We start from the raw sequence: 13,527 nt of genomic DNA, 5'->3' as shown, positions 1-13,527 counted from the left end.
CTCCTGCTGCCCACCTTTCACTACCTTAATAAATTTTCTCTTTTTCCCCTGAAGATTGTTGCATTCCCTGGATCCAGTTTAATCTGGTCAGCAGACACTACCGCAGGAGCTTTAAATTCAGCAAAAACCCACAAGCTCTGACTTCTATCTTTCCTTTTTATTGTTGGTATTTTTGCATTTTTGGTATTTATTTTTTTCACAAACTCAGTTATATATCAAAAAAAAAAAGCTTCAAGAAGAATGAAATCTTCTCATTTGCAGGAAAATGAATGGAACTGGAAGACATCGTGTTAAACTTGAAATATGCGACACAAAAGACAAGTGGCACATGCTTTCTCTCATTTGTGGAAACTAAAACAGACAAACAAAAAACTTTAAAGAAAAAAGAAAAGAAGAAGAAGCAATAACCAATGAAAGCAGAAGAAGGCCTGGTAGGGACTAAGCACAAGGGAAGGGGAGAGAGGGGAAAGGAGGAGGGGTGGGAGGGGGAGGATACATCCACAGCATACCCACCTGCGAAAATGTCCCAGCAAAACCCATTAATTTGTACAATTAGTTACATGTTAGTAAAGGCAACTTTAAAATGTTTTAAAACTTTAATTTTCATTCTTGTGTTTGAATTGAGAGCATTTCTTTCAGTGAACCTTTTCACCCAAATTGCCAAAAATTGTCTTGTAACATTTTATTGTTTTGACTCATATTATATTTCTTCATTATTTCATTCTGATATCTTAAAAGTAGTTTTCAGATATTGTCTGCCAGGGTGATAATTCAATTTATGCAAACTAATGGTAAACAGGATAAATAATGCAAAACTTGCTTAATAAATGGCTAAATACCACATTTTAAAGTTTTATTTTATTTACTGAGACCTTCCTACATGTGAGACTCACTGCTGGGTTCTTCCCATATGTTCAATTTACTCTTTGCACAATGGCCATTTATCACCAAGTATGCAAAAGAGAAGGAAAGAGGTTGTTTTCCCACAATCAACTGGCCTTGCGGAGGCTGAGCTGAGACCTGACTTCACACAAATACCTTCTTTCCCCACGACTTCAAAGTCTCCAAAAAGATCTCCAGAGTGCTTTGAAAATTTGAAAAATAATATTTTATTAATCCAGAAGCAGCTCTCTGACCCTGAATCTGTTCAAGAACATTCCTGACTGGATGTCTGACCCAAGAACTAATCAAAGTAGCCACAGTCTTTTGGACAGTAACAGTGAGATAATCATATCTGGGTTTTGCCCAGAGTTGTTTCATTTAACACACTGATTTCACCACCTGCTAATAATATGTGGGAGGCATTTCAGATAATTCAGAGCCATGCATTTTTACATAGTAGACACCCAGCCCACACACGAGGAAATCATTAGAAAGGGAAGAGGCGATTTAAGACCCAGGTGCCAGAGATTAACAGGGCTACCTATTTTAAACAACTTTCCCACTGAGAGACGGTTTTCAGGTTATTCCCAAGAAGTCTGAGGTACTTCTTTTCTACTTTTGGCGTGTTTGGATGGAACCCAGCGCCTTGCTCATGAAAGGCAAGTGTCCTAGCACTGAACTACAATCCAGCCCTGAGGTGTTTCTTAAATTGCTTCTAAAATAAATAATTCTCCTCTTGTCACAAACAGGAGGAGTGAGTCCTGGAGACCTAAAGCAGAGTGTGTTGACTATAGTTAATAATGAGGTAATATGTACTAGGAAACTGCTAGGAGAGTCCATCTTAAGTGACCTTCACCCAACTTGACAAGGACACACGAAGGTGTAACTATGTGAAGGACTGGAGATGCGAATCGGTTGAGCAGTGGCAACCATTTCACATGTACACACAGCAAACCATCACGGTGTGCTGTAGATATGTACAGTCTGTTTCTCAATTATACTGCAATAAAGCTGGAGGAAATAAGATGAAAGTCACACAGATTTGTTCTGTCATATCCACTTGTACAAGCTAGTATGACAAAGCAATGTGTATCCAACAGATGAAACAGGTAAACAAAGGTAAGGACTGAGACTTCTGTTAATCACTAAAAAAAAAAAGGAAGCCAGATTCAGTAAAATCCAATTTGGGTCATCGGATTAGATTGACGAAGCTAACTCAAAACTTACCACAACAGCTCTTTTATGAATAGACTGCTTCAAACTCACAGTACAGCTTCCTTGTTTTTGTTCAGGACTAACCTTTAGGTTATGAAATACGTGTTTTCAGTTCATTTGTTCACTCCTAGGCCGTCTGAGATGGTTCTGGCATGTCCTCTGGCCCTTTCCACGCTCCCACCTCTAAAATCCCCTTGACATTCACCTTCTCTCCTCTTGTGTCCACACTGTTGCTAAAATAAAAGGATGAATCATTCTAGTGTTGCCAGAATGGAAAACTCATGTGGATTTTCCAAGTATTAAAAAACATACTGAGCAAATTAGCTGAGAACTGTAGAGCTTAATGGAACACTTTTTGATGACCAGGAGTTATTGCTTAATCAGCTCTAATGGAAAGATGAAGGCCTGTTTTATGCCACTGCCAAAGATCGCATCTGCTGGGGATTTGACAGTATATTACTTGCCATTCTAATTGGCTTTTATTGAAAAACAAACACACCAAGACAAAGTACTCACCGACTGTCTTTAACTTACAGCTGAGTATCTCATCCGGGTGACCGTGGTGGGGTCAGGAGGAGGTCATGAGAGGTCGGGTCTTCTCCCAGGTGCTCTTTCACTGTGGATACAAAGCCTCCTGCAGATGGTGGTGAGGCCCGTTCTCTTATCTAACCTCCTTGCTCGCAGGTCATATGATTTTCCAGCTATTACTCTAGTTTATGTGTGTCCTAGATTGGGGAGAGATGAAGAGGGTGGGAAGGGAGTAGAAAATATTTTTAATAACCTTAATGGAGAGATGGGTTGATTAGGGCTCAAGAAACCGCAACGCAAGGTCTCACGAGTTCCATCTGCTATGAAGTGTGTCCTGGGAACAACTCTGAACCTCATTTTTTTGATCTGTGACATGTGGCAAACAGCACCTGCCAGATTTCCCTGAGTACTCAATAATAAAGGTGCAAAGGGAAAAAGCTAGGCATCTTGAGCAGAAATGGCCAGGGCACTGACTTCCATGACTGTGTCCCTCCAATGCTCCTGTGGACACTTGGCCCCAGTGCAGCAGTATCTAGGGGTGGGCCTTGTGGAGGCAGTTAGGTAGAGAGGGTCACGGCCCCAGGAAGGGACCGGCACCCTGACAGCAGAGCCTTGGGTGCCTCTTTGTTCAGGTTCCCCTTCTCCACCTCAGGCCGCACTCACCGCCCAGGCGCCATCTTTGGAGAGAGAACAAGACTTACCAGACACCAAATCTGCCATTGTGATTTTGCTCTTCCCAGACTCCAGAACCATGAGAAACACACTTTGATTTGTTTATCACTCAATAGGTGGGACTTTGTCATAGTCAGAATGGGTTAAGATGGTAAGAAAGAATTTAGGGAAAGGCTGTAAGCCAAACACTCATTAAGTCTATCCGGTTATTCTGTGATAAAACCCATGTTTTAGAGAATGCAAACATTTAATTTATATTCTAAATACAACAGGTGATGCTTTCTAAAGGTGTGTCTTAGAGTAATTATCTATTTGTAGTTCATCAATGCCACACCAAATACTCAGTGATAATTCAGAATGTCATCTTACATAGACGTTCATTATGTAAAATGTCTCTCAGAAACAAAAGGCAAGCCAGGGGGTCCCCGGCTAGTTCTTCAGAGAGGATTCACCTCAAACTTCAGTGACAAGGAGCTCACTGCTAACTCCTTCTCAAATGGAGCCAAAGATAGCATTCTTGCAATTTTCAAGCATTATCCTGTCTTGGGTTTTACATGGAATAGATTTAAACATGTTCTGCACATTCATCTCTGTGTCTTTTGTGCTCATGAACTCTTTGTAATTCTTAAGACAGTCATTTTATGCAAGCTCTCCAGGTTACATGGGACATACTTCAAAATACTAAATATTTTAGGGTTGCTTCTCTGAAATTCCAATTTAATTGATTACTTGTATTTTTATTTGCCAAATCTGGCAAATTTGTAGCTTCCAGAATATGAACCATCCTACTAGCTTTCTCTGGTTTGTCTTTTTCAGTTGAAAAAGATATACACAAATTCATGTCTCTGTTCTGCTGTTTATAAGCTGTGTGATCCTGGACAAGTTGCTTCAGCTCTCTGGGCCTCCAATCTCTCATCCAGAAAGTAGACCTAAGACCTCTAATGATCAGAATAGCATCTGTTCATCAAAATGCATGCATCCTCTTCCTCCTGGGCACACAGCTGGGCTCAATTTCTTGGTCTCTCTTGCAATTAGCAGTGGCCATAGGGTTGACTTCCAGAGAGCAGACTGGGAGCAGGAGTGGAATATGCCACCCAGGTCAAGGTTTTAAAGCAGTCTTTGCTATCTTCCACCTTCTTTTTGCCAGCTGGGAGCAGAGGGTGATGAGTTCTCAGACATAAGTTTTGGCATGAAAGGAGCATGGCTCTGAGCTGTCACTTGAAAACAAGACAAAACACTTAAATACCAAGAGCACTTACATTTATCTTTTATGTGAGAAAGAAATAAACTTCCATTGTACAACATCACTGAACCTCAGGGTTTAATTTGTCACAGCTGTTGCTATTACCCTAACAACAACAACAAAAACATGCAATTGGAAATGAAACGCTGCCTCAGTAAGTACCTAAGATGAGTGTGTGGACTTAGTAAGTACCTAAGATGAGTGTGTGGATTTAGTAAGTACCTAAGTGGTATGGACTTAGTAACTCCTAAGATGAGCAGTATGGGCTTAGCAGTTGAGCAGGACTACAATAAAGAAACTAGCTGAGAATGTGATTTCAGTCCTCTGATTAGACCACCACCTTCACACAGACCACATTCCTGATTAGCCTGGTTCTCTTGACAGAAAGAACCAGCTGGGTGTGATTTGGCCTTTACTTTGTAATAAGGTTTTATAAGAAAGAGATGAACTCAGAAAAGGACAGGTGTGTTTGAGAAGAAAAGAAGAAGGAAATAGAGTACAGAACTCTGCATCCTGGCTAGATTAGAAAGTGATTGGCAACAGGATCCTAAATGGTAAGATGTGACTAACAGACTGTTGTCAATGTCAGCTGAAGACTGGTCAGGTCTACGGACAAAAAACCCAAGAGCATCCACCTTATGGAAAAGATCAGATGAGGGGTACGTCCTTGCCATTCAAGTCCATCCCTTCAGATGGCTCCATGGTCTCAAAGATGAAGTTGAGAGATACAGGCTTGGGGGTCAGGAAGCAGAGAAAGAAAACAACCCTGATTGTGGAAAGAACTTATCTCTGTACATGGAACAGATTGGTTGCAACAGACCAGAAACCTTCTGCAGAAATGGTAGTAATTAGTAGGGTTCCCATAACACAGTCCCTCAAAGAGGGATGCTTAGGCCATCAAAACCCACAGTCTTACACTTTTGGAGGCGAATAGTCCAGAATCAGGGTGTTGGCCCTCCTGAGGCTGCGAGGGAAGGATTTGCTCCCCGCTGGTCCAGTGGGTGGCCATCCTTATCTTCACACGGTGTTTTCCAAGTAAACGAGTTTGTTTTCAAATTTCTTCTCATTATAAGGACAGCACTCATACTGGATAGAGCCCATCCTTAGAACCTCAATTTAACCTTATAAAGATCCTGTCTCCTAATAAGGTCATGTTCTGGGGGACTAATGGTTAGAAGATCACCTTATTAACTGTGTGATACAATTCAACCCAGAATAAAATCTTTTTGAGGACATTAAATTGCCAAAGAAACAATTTTTCTGGATCTTTAAACAAAAGAAAACACCTGATACTATACATCAACTCTTGAATCCTAATGTTCACAAAAGCAGGAAATGAGGTCGAAAAGGCCTTTAACCCAAAACACCATGTGATCATGGAGGACAGTGGAAAATGATCCACTGCCTGCTGTGGTCATGGAGAATGAGGGACAAGGGAGCATGCCCAGGGCCTCCTCCCGGGAGCTTCCTCCACCATGACCACCGGCCACTGAGCGCCTGCCTCTTGCTCTTGTGTCTGCACCAGATGGCTTCACTCTGGTGCAGCAGATGTGTGCTGGGGCACTCACGCTCCTTTTTAGTTCACAGGTCACCAGAGCACGAGGAGTCTTTTCTTGGCTTGATGGAGAGATCACTCTGTTCCCTCCAGATCACGGATGCTTCACGGATGGCTGAATGCTGTAACCCAATGGTAAGTGAGTCCTAGGGTAGGAAGAAGGATGTCACAAAGGAGGACGGACACACAATTTGTTATTGTTCAGCAATGTAGTTGCTTCCTGCCACCTTCCCCAGCCCCCTTTTCAGTGAAACCACATGAGTGTTTTAGCCCATGGGACACAAGTGGAGGCAAAGCCACAGCCTGGAGAAATGGCAACATCCTGTGTGCTGTCCTCTCCTGCCCCCCACAAGTGACATGCTGAAAATGACCCTAGGGGAGCTTCGAAATAAAAGTACCCTGAATTCTTGAATCAGCGTGTGAAGGAAAGTTGTCTTCAAACCACAACAAGAGTGTCAGACTGCAATTTGAAACAGAAAAAATGACTCTTTTGCCAAGTTGCTGAAATTTGGAGATTTATTTGTTACAGTAGCTAACATGTTCTTAGCTAATAATTTCATCTAATTTTAATGCCCCTTTAGACATATGAGTCTACAGAGAGTTACAAGGGCTGTGATACACTTGAAAAAAAATCAGCAGGCCTGTCATTTGTCATGCCAGGAATTTTCTAGTCTTTTCATATCATACTTTCTAATATAAAGGTAAATGGTGATTCCTACCTATCTAACAACTGACTGCAGATGGCATTGATTTTTTTCTGATACTAAAAATTCAGCACTGGGCAGGGAAACACAGAAGTGCAGAATTTTCAGATGGACATACTGGCAGGCATTATAATCATTTTACAGATGAGGAGTGCAGGTTCAGAGAGGTTACATAAGTTTGCCTAAGTGCAGACTTGTAGTGACAAATACTGTACTTTTAGACTAAATTTTATTCCAAAGACTCTGCTTGCAACTATGCAAAGCTGCATATTTGAGGTTTCAATCATCATTATTATCTGTACTGCTCGTCTTCTCTGTCTGGTCCTGCAGTCAGACAAAATCATACTTACATCTTAGCCACCTGACTGCTGTGTGGCCTTGAGGAAATCATTCCAGGTCTCTGAGCCTTACACACCTAATCTGTTGGGGGGACATAATAATAGAAGCTAATATATTAATTATTCTTGAGATTAAAATGTGGTACACAAAATACAAAAATGCATGCAAAGGAAATACATAGCTCCTACTCAGTGATAATTATTGTCATCATAATGTGGATGATTTTAGGAAAATGCAAACAAACATGGTCCCTAATATCCTCCCTTACCTGTCTCAATGCTTGAGGCTTGATTTGGATGTGACTTACTCTATTTTTTCAGACCCCACCAAACTAAGTATGTCCCCTCTCAGCTCGTGTCCCATGACATTCAACTCCTTGCCTGTGGTAGACAACTGGAGTTACCTGTCCATTTGTCTTTTTGTCTTCAAGACCCAAAAATTATACTTTGTTTTAGACAAAGGCAAATATTTTTATAGAATGAACACAGAAATTGCAAGATGAACACTCCAAAGGCAGAAATATACCACAAGTAACAAAGTCTAGGAAACATTCTTCATAAGTAAGAATATAGTATTCTTTGGGGACATTTCTTTTCTTTGGGGACATTCTCAAATATCCTCCCCTCCAATGGCCACCTTGTGCAAGGCCCCTGCTCCTCAGGGCTGATTTTCAGTTCCTTCACTGGTTTTCTAGCTATTCCAGCCTCTCTTTCAGTCACTGCTCTTTCTGACTCTGTGTCCAGTGCCTCATAACGGTGCATGCATGGACCCTCCTCTTCTTCTCCGTGTGCCTCCTCTCTCCCTTGAGGGCAGGGCTTCCTTGCCCCATGCACCCACCATGATGTGTTGCCTCACTACAGGCCCAAACGCAATGGGATCGACTAACTATGATCTGAAACCTGAGATCATGAGCCAAAATAAACCTCTCCTCCGCATAACTTGTTTATCTCAGATACTGTGTTACAGTGATGGAGAGCTGACTAACACAAATGTCCTAAAGGATCTAATTTCAGGCAGCTGGAGAGCCTTAGTCAGCCCAGAATACTGAGACTCAATGGGCAGCAGAGTCAAAAGAGCCAGGTCAGAGGCACTGCTGGCTCAGCCCTGGACAAATAGATTTCTATGAGAAGGTCACCCTGGCACAAAAGTCCTCGCAAGCAATACGTGCACAGGATGGATATTTTAGCTGCTTCATATTACTTTCCATTCTGTCCAAGTTTTGCAGGCTCACAGTCTATTTTTGGCTCACAGATCTATTCCTGGTTCACAGGTCTATGCTGTGGCTCAGGTGTGGGTCCTTGGGGGGATGTTTCTCCACTTAGAGTCTGTCATTTACAGCACTCTTTTTTTTCCTTTAAATGCAGACTAAAGGATCAGGCCTCACCTACATTAGTCCTCCCTTTTCTTTCTCACACAGTAGTCTCTCCCCCAGGAATTGCAGGTACACGCCAGCTGTCCTCCCTTGAAGTTTGCCGTTGCCAATGACAGGGCCTTTGCAGGGAGACTTTCTGCCCCACTGATTCCTTCCAACTGTGTTAAATTAAACAGTTGCTCAATAAATGTTGAGTCAATCAACCCTTTGTGCTATTATAATAGTTTTTTATTAAGTAAGTAGAGGAATTTAAGTATATCTTGAAGTTAGTGAAATAACTGAATGATGCCTTTGATAAAAATGGAGATAAAATTAATTGAGCACCTAGCCCGAGTCAGGCTGATTGATATTAACTTCTACCCTCAGAACAATTCTGAGAACAGAGGGGCAGGGGAACCATAGCAAATGGCAGAGATAATTGAATCCATTTAACAGTAGAACTAAGACTAAACACACTGGAGAATTACGATTACAGAGCACCAACAATTATTCCATAAATAGTGTAGGGACAACTGGGTAGCCATCTGGAAAAAAGTCATGCAGATAGTTCTTTCACAACTTACAGTAAAATAGATTATAGATATAGAGCTAAGATTTCAACATAAAAAGTAAAACTCTATCCTAGAAGAAAACATGAGAGAATTAAAAATAAATCCTGAAGTGGAAAGGACTTTATAAGTGAAAAACATCTACAAAACATTCCTTTTGCTATATGAATAAACAAAAATAATAGAAAAAAATGTTTGTATATTCTTAATATAAAAAAGTTTACACATGGATAATGAAAGACTAACATTGTAGTAGATTGATGGGGAAATTATTGAATGGATTAATTCATAGAAAAATGCATAAATAACAGTCAAACACATAGAGACATATTCAACTCCACTTTTGATAAGGGAAAGGCAAATATGCATCATATCGTATTTCCTACTGATAAAATTGGCAAAGATCAAAATATTTAGTAACATATTACATTAGTGAATTTGTGAAACAACATATACTATTATGACTTACAGGTGGGAGTTTAAACACACTACTCATTAAGACTACTTTGAGTTGGGGGCGCTGACACATACCTGTAATCCTAGTAACTCTGGAGGCTGAGGCAGGAGGATTGCAAGCTTAAGGCCAGCCTCAGTAGCTTAAGAAGGCCCTCAGCAACTGAGTGAGAACCTGTCTCAAGATAAAAAGACAAAGGCTGAGGATGTGGCTCAGTGGTAAAGTGCTCCTGGGTTCAATATCCAAAACCAACAAAAACAACAAAAATTTTGACATGTCAAGTGGCAAAAATAAAAGTGCATATCAAAACATCCAAATGAAAAATGGATGTGTCTTGTGATTCAGCCGTCATGTTTAATTATAGAATTTTGACTTACTGATAGATTTTCAACAGACAACACACACAGTTAAGGCTATTAATTGGGACATTTTTATTTTGGAATTATAGAAGATTCAAAATAAGCTAAGTACCTGTCAATAGGGAACCAGCTAATAATCATGATAATCCATAATAATAATTAAAAAATCATCAAAAAGAACGAGGCAGCGTTGCACAGCAGAAATGGAAAGATCTCTGCACTATAACAAACTGCTAAGTGAAAGAAGCAGTGAGCAAGTTGATGTGTATTATGTTTCCATTTGTGCAAAAATAAAAGAATCTATGAACACATGGTTATAAAAATGAAAGCAATTCCAAAAGAGAATCATGCTGGCAGCTTCCATTTAACAGATGAGGGAGTGGAGGAGAATCAGGAATGTTCTTCATCATCTTTAAAGTCAACCGTTAGCAAAGAGAGAGATTTCAACCCAGCTCACCCATTACTAAGCACTGGCTTGTCTCCTTCACTAGATCTCAGGTTTCCTGGTGATCACTGGGAGTTCAGAGATGTGCCTTTGATCCTGGAAGGGCTCACAGCCAATGAGGAGAGACAGAGAGGCACAGTTACATAGCAGCATAAGGCCATTCCTCTACTCGGGTTCTGTGGAATGACCCGTGAGTCAACAGGCTGTGAAGGAATGGAGAGGTTAACCATCCAGGTGTGTCTGGAGGGGGGCAGGAGTTCATCACATCTCAAAGAGAAGAGTGAGAACCAGAGAGGAGGAGCAGTGTGGTCACAGGCGAAGGAAGGAAGGAAGGAAGGGAGGAAGGAAGGAAGGAAGGAGGGAGGGAGGGAGGGAGGGAGGGGAGAGTGCATCTAGAGTGTGTCTCTGAACATCCTTTAATGCTGGGCATGAGCTGGGATTCAGTCAAGTCATTGTCAAGTCCTAGAGAGGAAAGAGGCTGAGGCCGCCAAGGGAGGAGACCATCCCAGAGCTGTTGTATAGCAAAAATAAAGTGAGTGCCACAGCAGCGACTGCATGGAGGTGTCCCAGGGCCACTTTCTCCCTGAGGAGGGGGCATCTGGGAAGAGATGGGAACTGTGGGTGTGAGCCCAGCGGGAAAGGGCTGAGTGGAGAGGTTCAGGCGATGCAGCCAGAAGGCAAAGGCTTTCAGGGAGCCAGATGAGAGACCGTGGGGACAAAGGGGCATGAGCAATGGGATGGAGAGAAGAGGAGAAGTGCAAGTTGTATTCCAGAGTTAGAATTGGCCAGCTGTGCCTGGAACGTGGGAGACATCAAGAGGAGGGTCCCCCATGACTCTCAGGTGCTCCCTCTTAGCAGCGGGTGCCTTCACCTGACCTGCAAGGGCAGGAGGGCTGGGAACAGGGCTGGGCCTGGGGCGGGAGTGGAGATCGCTGTAACGCTTGTAGTGAATGCCTTGAAATTCATTTGATCCGAACGGAGAATGCATGCAAAAAGAAAGAGAGGTAAGAATGGAAGGCTTGGAAAATAACTGGGCACGAAACTCTGAAGGCATTTGAGTGCCAGGAAAAGAAGTTTGGGCTTTGCTGTGTAACGAAAATAAAAAGAAGGCTTTGGGTTGGTTGTTCATCTACGTGGCAATTCCAAAGCACTGTTGCCTTCGTTCCCACCTTTCAGAAAATGGAGTTGATGATTCAGGAACATGATCCAGGTCATATAGAATCATAGCTACAGCCAAAGCCGTGGGTTCAAGGTCCGGGAAACAAGTGCAGACTGAGTGACCCACACCCTGCTCCTCTCCGTCTCTATCTCTGTCCCATGCGCCCTCCTCCTTTTCAGGTTCCATGTTGCCCTCTGTCATCTATCATTGAGCTGCATCTGTGCATCTATTCACAGTGTAAACCATATACACACTTAAAATTTTAAATATATTAAAAAAGTAAAAAAAAAAAAAGCAGGTGAATATAATTTAAACAATTTATTTAGCCAGACATGTCCAAAATATTTTCAACATGTAGTCAATATAAGAACATTACAAATGCAACATTTCCAATAGAAAAAATTATAATTGCAACATTTGACGGGCAACAGTAATAAAATTTATGGGTGCAACATTTTTCATACTGAATCTTTACACTCTGTTATGTGCTTTCAGCTCATGTCACTTACACCAACCACGTTCAAGTGCTTAGTAGCCTCAAGTGGCTCCTGCCAGTCAGGCTGGGCAGCCCAGGTCTGGAGTCTGTGCTTTAAACCAATACAATATTCAGCAGAAAATTTTGGAGAAAATGCCAGGATTACTGCTTATAAAGATGTTATAGATGATTGTAGAGCTGTAATGGATCGAGCAGACCCAACAAAACTGAATTGAGACAGGATGAAAAGAGTTAAGGATTTTCTGATTTCTTGATTCCAGGCTATTTCTTGGTGCTGCCCTGTCTCACTCCGCTTCTCCACGCCCAGCTCTCTATTTCCTTTTCTTCTTGTGAATGGGTAGAACTGGCAAAGGAGGATGGATAAGAATGTTCTTAGCAGTACCTAGCAGTACCTTGAACCTCAAGCCCTAGGAACTTCAGGTTTCTCTTTATACAGCTGAATGCCTAGCATGCAACCAGGTGGCAGTTACAGAATGTTGGGGTCATCTTATACAAGGTTGTTATTGCAAAAAGCACAAACTATTATCATCTTTACAACTGAGGAGCTCTTTTCAAGCTTTCCAATATCTCCATGGAGCAAATCCACAGCCTGCATTTCCGAATATCTCCCTGAATAAAATAGACCGCTTTCTTTCCAACATGAATAATATTTATGCTTACATGTAGGTCAGAGTCAGCCAAACGGCTGTGTGTGTGCAAGTCTATTTTAGACTTGGCTGTCATGACAACCATGGGATTTGGCCCAGGTGTCTTCTATCTCCCGATACACAGACAGCAAGTTTGCTGGCCTGGCTGTGATTTCTGGGGAGCAGCACTTAGGAATTGCCACAGGATGATTCAGCCTGCTGGGTCTTGGCAGGCGTGCTGACCTGACTGACAGCAAAAAGATTGTGTTCCATGTGGATCCTTCATTTATCAATTTAGATTAGCAAAGGGCACAGCGGGGAGGGCTCGATCCCTCCTGGGCCAAGTTTCCACGGTACAGTATGAGCAAGAAGCCCAAGAGAGTGAGGGACGAGCATTGCCCAAGCCATGCTCCATCCTAGAGTCCAGATCTGACATTTCATTCTGCTGGGCTCACATTCCTGCCCAAGGGCCCAGGCTCTGAAGCAGTTCCCTGCAGGAGAGGCCCTAGGCCCCTACTGCAGCCTCGACAGCCGGTCTCCACTTTCATTCAGTGTTAGAAACCCAGATGGGTCAAGAATAGCCTCTTCCTTTCCTCGCCCTCCTAGGATCACACATCCTAGAACAGTGGTGCTTAAATATGACTACTTAACAGAATAATTTTAGGAGATGTAAAAACTCCTAATCCCCTGGCAAATCCCTCTACCTGTTACATAAGGTCAGGGCCGGGACTCAGGAGCCGAGGGCATGTGTGGTTTTTAAAGCCCCCAGATGGCTGAAGGGTGCAGGTGGGCTGAGAAGCCTTGGCCTAGAATACTTGGGGGTGCCGGTGCTATCATAGGAAGCTTGACAGCGGATGTTTTACTGTTACAAAATGTGTGCTGTCGTGGATTTGAATAGCTGGGACCACGATTATCGACTTTTTTGGCTTT

This window comes from Sciurus vulgaris (assembly GCF_902686455.1).
Source record: "Sciurus vulgaris genome assembly, chromosome: 14".
NCBI lineage: Eukaryota > Metazoa > Chordata > Mammalia > Rodentia > Sciuridae > Sciurus > Sciurus vulgaris.
The sequence above is the reverse complement of the archived record's forward strand: the minus strand, read 5'-3'. Positions refer to the sequence as shown.